The sequence below is a fragment of the Giraffa tippelskirchi genome, chromosome 12, assembly GCF_054371585.1.
Source record: "Giraffa tippelskirchi isolate mGirTip1 chromosome 12, T2T-mGirTip1v1.2.pri, whole genome shotgun sequence".
In the NCBI taxonomy this organism is placed as follows: domain Eukaryota; kingdom Metazoa; phylum Chordata; class Mammalia; order Artiodactyla; family Giraffidae; genus Giraffa; species Giraffa tippelskirchi.
Window position 1 is genome coordinate 52,044,838 of NC_137286.1, and position 17,026 is coordinate 52,061,863.

Below are 17,026 nucleotides of genomic sequence, written 5' to 3' on the forward strand. Positions count from 1 at the left end.
CGGCTGCCGCGGGAAGTGCCCGGGCCGGGAGGACTGGCAGCCTCCAGCTGGCCCGCGTAGGGGAGCAGACTCGCCCACCCTGCCTCCCTTCCTCGGCCTGTCCGCGCGCGTCGTCGCTGGGGTCGAGGGAGGGCGCCGGGGAGTGTCTGGGGCGGGCGGAGAGGCCGAGAGTGGAGGAGGTTGGAGTTTCTTTGTCTCCGGCTCGGCCGCTTTCTCGCCTTAGCAAAGTGGGCAGGGGGCGCGCGGGGATCTCTGTGCTGGGGGAGGGGATCCCTGGGGCCAGGGCGAAGGGTGGGGGCTCTCCACGGGCTCCCGGGAAGGCGAGGGTCCCCAGGACACGCAGATACGCACACGCGCCTCCCGCCTGCCCAGGAGCCCAGCGCCGGGGCGCAGGCTGGTAGGAGCACGCAGGGGTTAGCTGAGATCCCTTCCCCACCCTCACCTGGTTTTGGAGGTTCAGCTAATCCCGCCGCGCCCCCTGCGCCCCCGGCTTCCTATGCGCTCTGGTCGCGGAGACGGAGACCTTTCGGCAAAGTCTGTACCTCCACCCGCTTGTCCTGGCTGGGGATTGGGGCGGGGTGGGGGGAGCGAGGGGTTCCCAGGCACACGGTCTAGCCCTCGCTTTTCTCCCGATCTCTCCAAGGGCAGGACCGCGAGCCCCGGTCCTGGCGCAGGACTTCGAGGAGTGCGCACTCGCGGCGCGGGACGCACCCGTTGTGGGTTGGGGAGGCTGAGGCTCGCGCCCCGCCCCGCGGCCGCCCGCACGCTGGCCAGCCCTTCTCCACAAAGAGCCTCCACCCCGCGATGGGCAAGTGTGGGGAGGGGGCTATCCAGGGTTCTGAGAGGCCCTTTGGAGAGCCTCCTGGCCCAGGGCAGAGAGAAAGTGAGGTCACAGAGTGGGCAGAAAGTCCCTTCCTCCGTGGGGCTAGCTCCGGGCAGGCTCCCTCCCGCTGGTCCCGCGCCGCGCGCACCCTCTATTGTCCCGCTGGTTATTTCATTCATTCTTGGCGGTAGTTGAGGGCCGGCTGAGCCGACAGGTTCCTCCGAAGGGAAATGCCAGCGCTGGCCCAGGATGCCAAGGCCCTAAAGACTGAAACGCGGGGCGGGCGCCACTGCCTGCTCTCGCTTTTGCTCCCCGCCCCTGTCCGGGCTGGCAACCCCAGAATTTCTTCTGGGAACTCCAGTGCCCCTCAAGACCCCGCTCTCTTCCTCTCCCTCCTCCTCCTCCTCCTCGATTTCTCCAAGAGCTCAGAAAACTTTCACAAATACGGTTCACGTAATACACGACAGGCTCCCACGCGGAGATAAGAGAAACGCTCCTTTCGGTAGCTGTTCGTCTCAAAACTGTGGATCGGAAAGGAAACCCGGCAGGACGAGTCTTGGGGTGACGCAGGACGCGGCGGGGAGGGCCTTCCTCTAGGCTCCCCCCACACCCCCATTCTTCCCCAAGAAGTGGGCTCTGCCTGGCCCAGGCCACTTGCTAACCTTGACCCGCGAGGGAAGGAACAGCAGCTGCCCATTGTTCTGCCAGGAAAACTTAAGAGCTGGGTGCTGTCAGGCCTCGCTCGCTTGTCCCTTCACTGAAGTTTTTTACCGAATTTCTTCTAGAGGCCAGTGACTTTTAATTTTTAAAATGCAATCAGGAAATCACTTTGCATATAACGCTGTACTTTCCTGCCGAATACCTTGTAAACCCACTCCCTACCTTAGGTTGTTTCAATAGGGTATCCGGAAATAAGCTCCAAGATGCCAGCTAAGAAGGACATTTACCATATGCTCAAAAGCCAGGGCTCCTCCGCTGTGGGTGTGTTTTGTTAGATCTGTTTCATTGGGGTTGGGGAAGGGGCGCATTCCTGCTTGGGCCCACCATGGGGAAAATTGTCAAACAAGCCAAATGTGTTATCTTGTGAGGCATTACCCCCACCACCACCTCTGGTGCCCCGACCTCTGGCTGACCTCTGGCTTGACCTGTCCTGACCCAGGCCTGAGACAGTCCTCTCCCTCAGCCCTCCTCCAGTGCCACCCCCAGTCTGCTCCACACATGGTTCATTCATCTAGGGTTTGCCATGACCGGGGGAGGAAGAACGTGGAGCTTACAAGCCACGCTGCAAGCTCAGTCACTTATTTAATCCTTGGGAGCACCCCAGCTTTGGACAGCTAGTGGGGGCTCAGTGCAGTAATTGCCCTGGCACAGTAGCCAGTGAGGGGCGCCAGGCATTGGACTCCTGTCTTCCTCAACCTATGCCTTGCCTTCCCGGGAGACCCAGAATCAAACTTCAGACCATGGGGCTATGGCGCCAACCCTGCCTACCCTTCCCCAACTTTATATTGACCTGTGCTCCGGAAGATTGCAAATCGCCTGCCAGTGCTGGTCCCTGGGAGAAAATAAGGGTTCTGTTAAAGGATGACTGTTTCTGGAAGACGTTGATAGAACCCTGTGATCTGTTAGGAAGGAAGGAAGGGAAAAAAATCTCTTTTTGGAGTAAATTTTCCAAGGATTAACAAATGAGAAGTAAAAGAGGAAAGACGATTTCATGTGTGTTATCTAGAGGAACAAAACTGAGATACATTTTTGCTAAGCTCTTGATTCCTTTTAGTATTAAGTCTTTTGATGTGGGGTTCTCAGAAGTTCTGTCCTGCCCAAGGAATCGTCTAAGGGGTTGCGAAGGGCACGGCTTTCTTCCAGGGGTTATTTCCCTAGAGACATGTCTCTTGCTAAGTAATGATTTTCACAGTTCCATTTCTAACTTACTTGCTTTCGGAAATGCCTCCCTGGGGTTGAATGGGAAAAGAAAATGTAAAAAGATGGGTTCTTTGCAAAGATTAAGAAGAGTGAATTCAAATTCTCAATCAGAGATTGGGTGGAACTTTGGTAAAAACTCCCATCAACTCATGCAGCACCCCCAAATTTTAGAGTCCATTGGACAAAGTCATAAGCCAAACTTTTTCTGATTATCCCCTGAGCTTTAGTCTTGAGTGTAACCTTCAGGAGAGAGTTGTGAGCATGGCTGTTTTGCCCACCATGGTGGCCTCAGAACCTGACACACAGAAGGTAAGCATCTATTGGATAAATATCCCCCTGGGGTCTGGTCCAGTGATGGACATGCATGGCATCCTTAGGGAAGGCTAACAGACAGTCTTGGAACAAGAAGGGAGTGCAGGGCTCCACCTAAGAAACCTCCTCTCTTTTTGTAATTGGGGTAAATTTGACCCTGAGAAGTAGCATCACTTACCCAAGATTACACCCTGGCTGGTTGAGGACAGAGCAAGCCTGTTCATTTGAGCTGGTCTCCTCACTTATAACCCCATGCCCTAGTCCCCAGGTGAGTTCTCTAATCATAAAAGAATAACGGAACTCTGGACAAACAGGATGTGCGTGCATGCTAAGTCACTTCAGCCATGTCCGACTCTTTTGACCCCAGGGACTGTAGCACACCAGGCTCTTCTGTCCATGAAGTTCTCCAGGCAAGAATACTGGAGTGGGTTGCCATGCCCTCCTCCGGGGGATCTTCCCAACCCAGGGATTGAACCCACGTCTCTTATGTCTCCTGCATTGGTAGGTGGGTTCTTTACCACTAATGCCACCTGAGAAGCCCCAAAGAGGATGTAGCTTGTAATAATAATAATAATAGAAAGCATGTCAATGGCGAAGATGAAGATGATGGTGGTCATTAACATTTATTGATTTATTGAGTGCTGGAACTGAGAGCCATTCCAAGGGTTTTGTAAATGTTAGCACATGTCATCCTCATGGAAACCCAATGGTCCCCTACTAAGTGGCACCAAGAGCTACTATTTGTTGAGCAAAAATAGTGCCAGACATAATACTTACTGCTTTAAAGCACTAGTTCAGGGGACTTCCCTGTCAATCCAGTGGTTAAGACTCTGTGCTTCCACTGTAGGTGGTGAAGGTTTGATCCCTGGTTGGGGAACTAAGATCTCACATGCCCCCAGGATTGTTTTTGGCATGGTAAGACCAAAAAAATAAAATAAAAATGAAATCAGTAAATGACTTTAAAAATAAAAAAAAGCGCTAGTTCACTCAGTCCTCACAAGGTTCTTGAAGCTAGCTAGGTACTGTGGCTACCTTTAGGTCATCAGTGAAGACGCTGAAGCTCAGAAAGACTGTATAACTTGCTCATGATAAAGCCAGTGACCCTAATTCTATGAAATGCCACAGTCCCTGTCTTGACTGACACCCTAGACCGCCCTTTCTCTGAATTCTTTGCTCCCTGTAGTACCATTACAGAATAGGTCTCAGAACTGGCCTTCCTAACTCATTCCTCTGAGTTCTTCCAAAGGCTCTGTTTCCCTAAGGATGTGATCTGACTTAGTATTAGAATGAGGGCAGGTGAGTGATGAAGACTTGGGGCTCATCTCCCAGAAGTGCCCCCCCTGGTCCAATCAGGTTCAGTGTGGTGCTGTCCCCTGGTTAGCAGACAAGTTCACTGGCCATGGGCTTGAGCATCGCAGACTCTTCAGGTGGGGCCTTGGACTGAAGCTTCCGAAGGAGGGAAAACTCCCTTTCTATTGCAACTCTGATTCTGATGTCAGTTGAATATGCCTTCCTCACTTCTACACACCACGTGATTGGGCATCCAGGCATCTGGACTAGGGTTGACAGTAAAGATGCTTAACTACTGGTCCCTCTAGGGCATCGCCCTGTTAGAACGGCCATCTGATTGGTCAGAACTGATGCCGTCTAGTACATCATGGCCAGGGTCCTGGTGCACCCCAGTCAGACATCAGACACTGTCTGGGAAGGTAATGAATGAACCAGCTCTGATCATCAAATCCGTGAGCTGGCAGCTACTGCCATCAGCCAAGGATGAGTGAGGTGTACATTTTGGTGGATGAGTCCAGGTGGGGATGAAAGGAAATGACAGTGGATAGTTGCAGTCCAGTCATTCCATAAGAAACACATATACCTGTACAAGACGAGGCAACATTTTTTTTTAAAGCCCAAGCTTCGCCCCAGTCCTCGTGTTCTTCACTCAAGTATAAACATGATTGGAGGATAAAATAGGACAGAAAGAAAGTCTGGTTTTTAACTGACTTGCTCCAAGTCCTTGTTACCAACTGTTCCTAGCATCAAATTTAAATTGTAAATAGATATCCTTCTTAGAAACCAATTCGCCACTCAGGGCCTCTTTCCCCTTGTAAAGCAGGGTTGCTAGGTTTTAAAATTGCTTAGGTTTTACAAATTGGGGATGTTGTAGATTGCAAATTATAAATACTTCTCAGAGAGAGTGGAATTCTATAAAGGCTCCCATTGCTTTTAGTGTGGCATACAAGGTAATACGTAATCTGGCCTGTGCCTCTCTCTTCAGCCTTCCTGGGCTCCAGCCATTCTGTATTGCTCACATTTCCCTAGAATATACCATGACTTCAGGCAACTGTGCCTTTGCATGCGCACTTACTGCTTTCTGGAACAACCTTCTTGCACACACTATTCTTCCTGACCCCACCCCATCCATCCTGCCTTCCTCTGACTCCTCCTTTAAGGCTCAGAGCTAGTATCATCTCCTTTGCAAAGCATTCCGGGACCCCAGACCTTCCTTGGACAGTTGCTCCTCCTCTGTATACCCTTAGCATCCCAGTATCCTATGGAGATGGACTCAATGATTATGTTTTTCCTCCTTCCCCCTGGCCCCTGGTGATAAGTATTGCCATGTAGTTGCTAAGTCATGTCCGACTCTTTGCAACTCCGCAGACTGTAGTCCATGAGGCTCCTCTGTTCATGGGATTCTCCAAGCAAGAATAGTGGAGCCGGTTGCCCTGCCCTCCTCCAGGGGATCGTCCTAACCCAGGGATCAAACTCGCTCGCATCTCCTGCATTGGCAGGAAGATTCTTTACCATGGAGCTACCTGGTGATAAGTATATGGCTTAGTAAATAGAGCCCATAAAGTATTTTTGGAATGAACAAACTTGGGCCTCAGTTCAGTTCAGTTGCTCAGTCGTGTCCGACTCTTTGCGACCCCATGGACTGCAGCACGCCAGGCTTTCCTGTCCAACTCCCGGAGCTTGCTCAAACTCATGTCCATCCAGTCAGTGATGCCATCCAACCGTCTCATCCTCTGTTGTCCCCTTCTCCTCCTGCCTTCAGTCTTTCCCAGCATCAGGGTCTTTCCGTGAGTCAGTCCTTCACATTAGGTGGCCAAAGTATTGGAGCTTCAGCATCAGTCCTTCCAATGAATATTCAGGATTGATTTCCTTTACAATTGACTGGTCTCAGGCCAAGCACATGGCAAAAATAAGCATTCACCCTTTCTTCTTCCAAAGGTCTGTGTGTGTGAGCTGCTCAGTCCTGTCTGACTCTTTGACGCCCCATGGACTGTAGCCTGCCAGGCTCCTCTATCCATGGGATTCTCTAGGCAGGAATATTGGAGTGGGTTGCCGTATCCTACTCCAGGAGATCTTCATGACCCAGGGATCGAACCCAGGTCTCCTGCACTGCAGAGGAATTCTTTACCGTCTGAGCCACCAGGGAACTCTCCTCCCACCAAAGGTCTACCCAACTGTAAAGCAATTAAACACCCTCCACTTGCTCAGAAACCTCTTGCTTTTCACTACATGTGTATCCAACACGGAGGTCACAGCCCAGTTGAAGTCACAGTTTTTGTCGTCTCAAATGTTGGCGAGCAGGCCATGGGAATGAAAGGACCTTTCTATTTTGTAAAAGAGGGGGACCCAGTGGTAAGGCTCCCACTGCCAGTTCAGACAACAAAGCAAAGATGTGAAGTTCCACTTCCAAGACTCTGTCCAGTTCTTTTTCTGCAGAGAGCTCTTTCTAGCCCTGCCACTGCCTATAATGCCAGCACCCCCACCATCCTCCTCTTGCCTGGAAAGGAAGTGTCCACTCTGTCCATCTTTATCACCTCCACACTGGCAGTGAGAGCAGACTTAACTTGAGGCCAGCTGTTTCCTTCCAAGGACTGGTCCCCGGAAAGGATGCAGAACAGAAAGGATGTGTTGTGTGTTTGAAACATTGAGGGAGAAAGAAATAAGAGGTCAGATTAATGTGTTGTTGTTTAGTCACCAAGTTGTGTACAACTCTTTGCAAGCCCATGGACTGTAGCACGTCAGGCTTCCCTATCTCTCACCATCTCCTGGAGTTTGCTCAAGTTCATGGCCATTGATTGATGTACCTCATCTCAAAGATTGTCTCTATTAAGCACCTTTAAGTGGTGTTTTGATAAACACTGGTCAAACCAGGGAATCATGATGGATCGGCCAAGACTTCTAACCAGCTGCGTGGCCCCTCAGTGGCGTTCAGGAGCCTTGCACTTTTCAGCTGCCTTAGCAAAGGCACCCCACTCCAGTATTCTTGCCTGGAAAATCCCATGGATGGAGGAGCCCAGTAGGCTGCAGTCCATGGGGTTGCCAAGAATTGGACACGACTGAGCGACTTCACTTTCACTTTTCACTTTCATGCATTGGAGAAGGAAATGGCAATCCACTCCCGTGTTCTTGCCTGGAGAATCCCAGGGACGGGGGAGCCTGGTGGGCTGCCGTCTGTGGGGTCTCACAGAGTTGGACATGACTGAAGCGACTTAGCAGCAGCAGCAAGCAAAAATGACTTCATGAGGCAGGTGGAAAGCTACAGTGAAAAGAGTTGGGGGGGGGCGCTTCCCTAGTGAAACAGCGGTTAGGTGTCCGCCTGCCAATGCAGGGGATATGGGTTCAATCCCTGGTCGGAGATCTCACATTCTGCAGGGCAACTAAGCCCATGTGCCGCAGCTTTTGAAGTCTGTGCTCTGCAACAAGAGAAGCCACTGCAATGAGAAGCCCATGCGCTGCAACTAGAGAGTTGCCCCCACTCAGCGCAACTAGAGAAAAGCCTGCACAGCACTCCATACCTGGCACAGCCAATAAATAAATACAAAGAATGGGGGTAGGTAGGAACATGAATGTCACTGGGGGTGGGGACGGGGGGGGGTAGTCAGGTGACAGCCTCCTACGAGGAGAGGGGGACAGATGCATGTCTCCAGGAGAAGCCCCAGGGTGAGACACTGGGGTGCCATGTGCGAGCACGGAAACCATCCCCTGTGTCTGAGTGACTGCTGCTCTGGGGCTTTTCCTTAAGTGTTGAGATTAGTCACTCTCCTGGGTGGCAGCTGGGCTGGTTTTAAATTCTCCCCAGCCTCCTGCAATTCGTCACTCGGCTAGGAAACCGCCCGGTGTCCTGACGGGACCTGTTTGTCCCAGCATTTTCTTAGCTTCAGCTGTCACAGACTTTGCAGTGGCAAAGGGAACTTCTCCAGAGGTGTCTGTATTCCGTGGTGGCAGGGAGTGGGCTCCTCCCGGACACTTCTGGCACTTGGAATCCTGGTTTGCTGCTCCTGGAAACCCTGAGTCCCTGTGTGGGTGTGTGTTTGAGTTCCGAAATTGCTCTTTGAGAAAGAAGCTCTCTGCTCTGTCACCGAGTTTTCCAGCATTTGGCTATCATTATTAGGAGCACGGAGGCACACAGCTCTGGTTCCTGGTCCCCTTTAAGGGCTCAGGGCTGCAGTTTCTCCTCCGCCTCTTAGTTGATGGTGGAAGGCTGAAATGACCCTGAGGTCAGCGGTTCCCAATGCTGATCTGCAGATGCGTGGTGACCCAGAAGGAAAAAGGAAAGAGAAAATAAGAGATACAATGTAGTCATGACGATTCTGTTAGTTTCAAGTTTTCAACCTGTCATTTGCTGAGAACTCTTCTATCTTCTGAGATGATGTTGTTTTTCTTTTGGGTGTTGATGCCCTTTCTTTCCTGAAAGAGGGTGATGGTAGATAGTAGTGTTACATTTTTCCTAAACTGAGTGCCAGCCTGTTTGTTTTGGAGGAGTGCAGTGCGGGATCTTAGTTCCCCACCCAGGGATCAAACACATGCCCTCTGGCTGGAAACATGGTATCTTAACCACGGGACCATCCCGGAAGTCCCCCAGCCCCGATTTTTTTGGAAATGTTATTGATGGCTGAAATCTATAGCCTGGGATCTGAGTTTACCTTGAAGAGTAAACAGTGGGCATTGCTTCTAGAAACAGGGGCTCATTCCTCACATATCTTTTCTCAGTGGAGGTTGACGGCAGCAAAGAATAACAGTGGTCTTATTTTTTTTTTGGCGTATCTGTTGCGTGCATGTGACAGCCTAAGCACTTGAGCTCTGTTTGCACCTGTAATATTCCCAACAATCCTATGAGGCCCACGTTGTTATATAGATGAGCAACCTGAGGCACAGAACAGTTAAGCAACTTGACCAAAGTCACACAGCCAGTCAGTGGCAGAGCTGGGATGTGAACCCAGATTCACATCAGGTGAACAATCTATAACTGATGTACGAAATGACATCCAATGAGGGAAATATGCATGCTCATTCCCCCAAAGGATAAAGCTGGGAAAGAGGTCTGCGGGAGAGAGAGAAACCCAGGGGGCAGCCACACTAGAGGAGAGCTCCGGAGACAGGATGCTAGAGGCAAGGCTGTAATGGAATATGGCAGCCTGGGAGATGGATGAGACTCAGGGTGGGCAGCTCCGCGGCATCTTGTTTTGGAATGGTGCTCCCCACGCCGCCTTCCCTCCTTCCCTCTCCCCCAACCCCCTCCGTGTCCCCACTGGGTCTCATCAGAGTGGCTCTGAAGCATGTTCGTTTGATCAACTCACTATAGGAGACACACACACACACACACTGATGGAAGAGAAAAAACAACACAAAGGATTAAAGCCTGGAAGAATTTTTTTCTGGGGAAAGACAGAAGGGCAAGTGTGGTCAGCTTCCCGGACCCTGGAAAGGAAGGAAGGAAGCAGGTAGGGAGGAGACTTCTGCAGGGTGGTTGTAGGGACCCAGGGAGCCTGTTTCCTAGGGGCTGACATTGTCCTCGGAGCCGCCAAGTTGGTTCATCTACAGATGAGGAACTGGAGGCCCAGAGAGGGACCAAGTCTTGCTGAGGTCACACAGCCAGTAACAAGGAAATGAGATGCCAACCAGCTTTGCCCAACTCCATCACCATGCTCTCTGTGACTTCTGGGTCCCAGAATCACTGGGCTGCCTGCGCCTGTTCCCCCTGCCTCCCACCTCCTGCCCTGGGCCATTTCCTGTACCACAAAGACAGTTTGCAAAGGGAAAGTGGAAACACTGGGACTTCAGCAAGGGCTTACGGCCAGTCAGATGAGCCTCTCAAACACCATGGAGACCCCACACTTGGGTGCAGCATTTCAGCTCACGTTGAGGAGAGGCACACACCCTGGGCTGTCCAGTGACGCGTGGGTGCTTGCCGTTAGGTTTCCCATCTCCAGTTTCAAGCACAAGAATATCGGCTGCGCTCAGAGGAGTGATCCGCAGGATTAATTCACACCTTCTTGCTTAGTAAGTGCCAGAGTGGCTTAAATAATGGAGCGGGGAGGCTAAGACACCGGGAGAAAATGAGCTGATAAACTGATCGGGCAGGTGACTTGCGTTTGCTCTTCTATAAGCAGCAGAACCTCTCCTCCTGAGGTTTGGGAGTTGACTCTTAAGTGGACCCTGCCTTGTGTCCAAACTACACCCCAGTCCATAGGTTTTGTTCAAAGGAGAGGTGAAGAGAAGGGCAGGAGAGGAACCTGCAGTGGGGTGCGGGTCCTGGCCGGAGCTGGGAGCCTCTTCCACCGAAGCAGCAGGGCAGCAGCCCTCTGACAAGTAACTCCTTAAAGAACATCCAGCCTTGGGGATGGAGCCAGCCCGAGGTGTCACAGCCCCTTCCCCAGCTTGTGGGTACCCAGGCCGAAACTCGGCCCTCCAGCGTCATTAGGATATGACTCCCTTAGGTCTTCATTGTAAATCTCACCCAGCTTCGAGCCTAGGGCCTTCCTTTTCTCCTGTCTGTAACAACTGGGGCTTCCCTGGTGGCTCAGATGGTAAAGAACCTGCCTGCAATGCAGGAGGCCTGGGTTCGATCCCTGAGTCGGGAAGATCCCCTGGAGGAGGAAATGGCAATGCACTCCAGCATTCTTGCCTGGAGAATCCCATGGACAGAGGGAGCCTGGTGGGCCACAGTCCTGGGGGGTGTAAAGAGTCGAACACGACTGAGTGACTGACACACACACAAGAACTGGCAAGTCTTCCCTACGAGCCAGACTCACTGTTCATTCTGCGAGACACTGGACCGCACCTCTGGAGCCCCTGCGAGCTGCTATGGGAAGACTGAGGCACTGATCATTGATGAAACACTTATTACCCGTGTGACCTCAGACAGGTGGCTTCACTTCTCTGAGCCTCAGTTTCCTAAACTTTCTAAAGGAGTTAATAGGATCCTATTCATAGGGTTCTGAGGCATCAGTAAAATATAACTGATGGGAATGTAAAATGGTGCAGCTGCTGTGGAAAACAGTAGGGTGGTTCCTCATAAAATTAAAAATAGAATTACCATCTGACCCAGCAATTCCATGGCTGGGTACATACCCCAAAGAATCAAAAGCAAGGATCTGAACAGGTATTTGTACACTTGTGTTTATAGCACTATCATTTTCAGTAGCCAAAAATGTCCATCAGTGGATGAATGGATAAGCAAAATGTGGTATATACATAGGAATGTTGTTATTCAATCGCTAAGTTATGTCCACCTCTTTGCGACCTCATGAACTGCAGCACACCAAACTTCCCTGTCCTTCACTACCTCTCTGAGTTTGCTCAGACTCATGTCCATCAAGTCGGTGATGCCATCCAACCATCTCATCCTCTGTTGTCCCTTTTTCATCCCTCCTTCAATCTCTCCCAGCCTCAGGGTCTTTTCAAATGAGTCAGCTCTTTGCATCAGATGGCCACAGTATTGGAGCTCCAGCTTCAGCATCACTCCTTCCAATGAATAGTCAGGGTTGATTTCCTTTAGGGTTGACTTGATCTCCTTGCAGTCCAAGGAACTCTCAAGAGTCTTCTCCAGCACCACGGCTTGAAAGCATCAATTCTTTGGCGCCCAGCTTTCTTTACGGTGCAACTCTCATATCCATACATGACTAATGGAAAAACCATAGACTAGATGGACCTTTGTCGGCAAGGTGATGGCTCTGCTTTTTAATATGCTGTCTAGGTTTGTCATATCTTTTCTTCCAAGGAGCAAGCATCCTTTAATTTCATGGCCATTTAATTCATAAAATAATATAGTACCAAAAAGCATAGTGGGGAAAGAGCAGAGGGAGAAAAAGAGGAAAGAACTGGTACTAGAATTAGAGAAACATCAATGTGAACCATTACTTTGTTATGAGTATATTTGGATATGCTTGCTAGAGGGGGAGGGCAGATTCCCAACGCCTGGGATTTAGGACTGTGGAAAGTGCAAACACACTTTTTGTAGACACTCTGTAAATACTCATTTGCCTGCCTTCCTGTCTAACTTCAGTGGAGGGACCCATATGGTCTGGTAAAAGTCTAAACTGCATGGAAGTCATGGAGTGGTGGGGAAGGGGAGCAGAGGGGAGGAAGGGGAGGCCAAGGGTGCAGACAGCCCAGACTATCACCCTCCCAGACCAGGTTCCCAGAGGTCCTTTTCTTTACCACCTGTGTGTGAGTAGCTTTCATCAGTGTCTGTGGCTCAAGGGTGAGTCTGAACAGAGAGACCCAGAATGCTCCTCCCCAGAGATCATCCTGCTGGGCTGGGACCTGCTGAGATGCAGCTGTCTGTCCCGTTTTAGGTTCAGGCAGGACAACGCCCATACAACCACAGAAGTGAGCTAGCGCTGCCGCGTTTCCAGGGGCAGGAAGTGCCAGAGCTGGGGGCTGTTACAAACAGTGCTGGCCCCACCCCCGAGCTTCTGATTCAGCAGGTCCAGGGTGGAGCCTGAGAACTGGCATCACTAACAAGTTGCAAGTGATGCTGATGCATTTGGCCCCTCCCTCTGAGGACCCCTACTGGGAGAACCATTGAGCTAGAGCCTTGTCAATCAAAGAGCAGTCCTTGGCCCAGCAACAGGGGCCTCATCTGGAGTTTGGGTAGACATGCAAAACCTCAGGCCTCACCCCAGAACCCACACCCGATGAAATTGAATCTGCAACAGAACAAGATCCCAGGCCATTTGTATACACGCTTCCTGCATTGGTGGAAATAATTGGTCTTCTGGCCTTTCAGCAGAGCCCCAGCCCAAGGCAAAGACCTTGACCCGTCAAACCAGGGGAAACTTGTCTGACGATCCCTGTTGCCCATCAGAGTTGGCCTTGACCCTTAGATGGATGTCAGAAAAATCAATAATGGCTATTATTACAGTCAGATGCCTGTGTGCACGCCAGGTTTCATACGCTGTTTCATACGTGTATTATAAAATCCTGAACAAGACTTCCCTGGTGGTTCAGTGGTTAACACTCTGAGGTTTCAATGCAGGAGGCACAGGTTCGATCCTTGGTTGAGAAACTAAGATCCCACCTGCCACATGGCAAGACCTGAAAAAACATACACACATTAAAACTCTGGAAAAAAACACACTTTATGGGTGAGTAAACTGAGACTCATGTAAAGTAATTGCTTAATAAACACAGAAAAAAGACCTGAATTTCATCAAGGTCTAGCTGGTCATTTCCAGAGTGCCAGGGTTTAGCCCTGTGGATTAACCTGCTTCTCTTTCTTTCCCCTCCCAAAGTGAGGCCCTGGCCGTGAAGTAAGGCAAGGAGAAACCTTAAACAAGTGTTGAATTGACGTTTTAAGTGAGCTTAAGGAGGCTGCAATGTCTGTACCAGAATAACCTTGATCCGTAGCTGGAGCAAGTGATAGAAATTTCCAGAGAAAACTGCTCAGCCACCTGGCTGGTGTCGTTAAGCCCCCTCATGCATTTGGCTTGGATGTGACCATTCACACAGCTGACGGCCCCACTTTACAGTCGGCACGCGCAGTAACAGTTCCCTAGAGTTCTTGGGGTTCCTGAGTGGTTTTGGTGGCCTGCCCAGCCAGCAGTCCAGTTCCAAACTCCATTCTCAGTTATAAAAAGCAGAGGAATTGATGAGGGAGGCCTCCAGGGGCAATCGAAGGCCAGTAGAGGGGAGCCTTTTAAAACCAATCTGCTACTTCAGATAAAGACAGCCTCGAGGCAGGCTAGAAGCCAGGAATTTAATTTTATTTATTTTTGCCATTGCCTTCTATTTAGGGCAAGGGATATTGGTATTCTATTTATGGCAGTGATGTTAAGGGTTCCTTTGATAATAAACTCATTTACGTTTTTAAGTGAGTCAGCTCAAAGAAAATATTGTCAGTAAAGTGGGATTAGCAAAACACATGGAGGTAGACCCTGAAAATGACTGAAGTTGAGGCCGTGACATTGTGCTTGCTTGACTTCTTTTTGGGACCATTTTCTGCCCCCTTGGCAGCAGAGCTGCGACAAGTCCTTGTAGAACTTCTACAGAGAGTGAGTTAATCTTCCGAAAAAGTACCTAGTTCCAGGTACAATGTCTCACTGTATCTGGGAAATTGCCCAGTGCACAAAAGAAGAATCCTCCAATGAAACAATATTGTGGATGACTCAAAAGGCAAGGACAATGGAGCTCCTCCCCAGCCCCCAGCAGCATTACTTGGGGAGACGCCCTCCGCCCCCTCCCGGCCCCCCAGGCTCCCGGCATCCTCTGCTCTTGCTGCTAGGTCGCTTGAGTCGTGTCCGACTCTTTGTAGACCCCATGGACTGTAGCCCACCAGGCTCTTCTGTCCATGGGATTTCCCAGGCAAGATTCTTGGAGTGGGTTGCCATTTCCTCCTCCAGGGGATCTTCCTGACCCAGGGATTGAACCCACATTCCTTATGTTTCCTGTATTGGCAAGTGGGTTCTTTACCGCTAGCGCCACCTGGGAAGCCCTGTTTTTCACAGTTCACATTTCTTGCATGGTGCCTTTCCTGCCTGCTAGACTGTAGCTTTAGGAGGGCTAGGACCATTTCAGATCTGTGCTGCGTTGGTTCAGTACTTTCAGCCCCTTGCACAGTGCCTGGCAGAGAGTAAGTGCTGGTTTGGAGAACAAAGAAAGTAAAAGGAGGGAGGGCGGGAAGGAGGGAGTCAGTTCCAGAGAAATGCTCAGAACAGCCCCTGCCACCCGCATTCCACAGTCATTTATTTATTCTTTCCATGGTCAAAGAAGAGAAAATAGAGTGGGTTATATGGGCTCCCACGTAACTGTCTGATTTGAGACCCACTGAGTTCCATCTGGTTTATAGAGGAAACCCACTTTTCCTTTTTCCTCAATTCCATGGACAAAGACCAGCTCACTGTTAAAGTTTTCTTAGCAGGGTAATTCACAGTGCTATACAAGCTCCACGGCCTGGTACGCAGAAGCCAGGCAGATGTGGATGTGGCCAGAATTGGGAATCTAGTAAGCTGGCTCCTGGCAGGCTGAGATCATGCTGATAACAAGGAGATTAATAAGGGTCTGCAACCTCCTCCATCCTGTAGTATCCAGGAGGGTTTTTAAATCAATGCTGGTCTAGCCAGCTTAATGGTAGCTAATCTTACCTTCTGAAGCTGGAGCGTTTGAGAGTTGAGATCAATTGAGATAAAATAAAGTAAAATGTGTTGAACTTTTTGGATTTAGGGTCTTCATCAGAGTTCCATTGTGCAGTGTTGTTTTTATTTTCTGTCTTGAAAATAGGCAGAGATTAGCCACTGGAGAGGGTTGTTCTGCCAGGATCAGATGATGATAAATTTGCTTTTGTTCTTCTTTTTTTTTCCTCTTGCACAAGATGATTCCTCATGAGGGAAAGATCCATTTCTGTCCTGTTCATGTCCATACACCCAGGGCGTGTCACCTGGTAAATGCTCAATGACTATATCTCAAATACAGCGTTTCAGGGTAGCCAGCACACTCTGTGCCATGGGGCGCGTCTGCTGGAAGAGTCAGTCTGTTCCTGATTTGGTGCAGAAACAGCAGCCTTACAAGGCATCCAAGGACCCAGGAGAAAAGCCTCAGGAAGGCTCACTGATACCTGTTACCATGAGCCTTGTGTAGTCATCACAAAACATCTGATTTGTCACATGCAGGGGCTCACAAACCCTGTGCAAAATGGTGGTGACATGCAAGGATGTTGTTGTCACTAAGTCATATTCAACTCTTCACGACCCCATGGACTGCAGCATGCCAGGCTCCCCTGTCCTTCATCATTGACCAGAGTTTGCTCAAATTCATGGCCATTGAGTCAGTGATGCTATCTCATCTTCTGTCGTCCCCTTCTCCTTTTGCCTTCAATCTTTCCGAGCATCATGGTCTTTTCCAATGAGTCAGCTCTTTGCATCCAGTGGCCAAAGTATTGGAGCTTCGGCATCAGTCCTTGCAAGGAATATTCAGGGTTGATTACCAACATTTGTTGGATCGTAAAGAAAGCAAAGATGAACTCAGCACAGAAAAAGTGCTCGAGGAGTTTGTGATCTGATGGAGGAGAGAATTCTTGTGTGATGATGAGAAACATGTCATCATCACAGGTGAGTAAGAGTTGGGAGAGCTGCCATCTCAAGGGCAGGCCCTGAGCTCTGAGGACCTCAATTTCCCCATCTGTAAAGGAGGTCCAAGAAACCACAGATCTTCTCCAGCTCCCCAGCATCACCGCTGGGTACCTGCCCTGTTGAGTGAGTTCAGACTCGCTGGAAATAGCTAATCCTTTTGCTATGCCTCTAAATTCCTTGCCCTGAAATCCTAGAGCAGGATAATAAATAGGTGCTGAGCTATTTTCACCTACCACCTGCTCTACATTTAAAAGGAAAACAAGTCACTCTAAAGGAGGAGGAAGGCAAACTCACACACTGAGGTCTTCCACGTGCCCAGCATCTCAGTAGGTGTTTTCACATCTCAGTGGAGCCTCTTGATGAGCAGGCAAGATGAACTCACAGCATCCTTACTCCCCACATCTCAGTACCACTTGGAGAATCTTCCTGTTATACCAGGACTGGTGTTCCAGATAAATCATGCTCAGTATACCATGCTTCCCCAATGGTAAAGAATCTGCCTACAATGCAAGAGACCTGTGTTTGATCCCTGGGTCAGGAAGACCCCCTGGAGAAAGAAATGGTTACCCACTCCAGTATTCTTTTTTTAAAAATTTATTTATTTTTTAAATTG

At 50.0% G+C, this 17,026-nt stretch overlaps 1 protein-coding gene across 2 annotated transcripts in view; it reads left to right on the plus strand.

Moving 5' to 3' along the window:
- Positions 1–17,026, plus strand: part of ST8SIA2 (ST8 alpha-N-acetyl-neuraminide alpha-2,8-sialyltransferase 2) — a 72,317-nt gene that overhangs the window by 489 nt on the left and 54,802 nt on the right. The gene's annotated exons all lie outside the window — the stretch shown is intronic.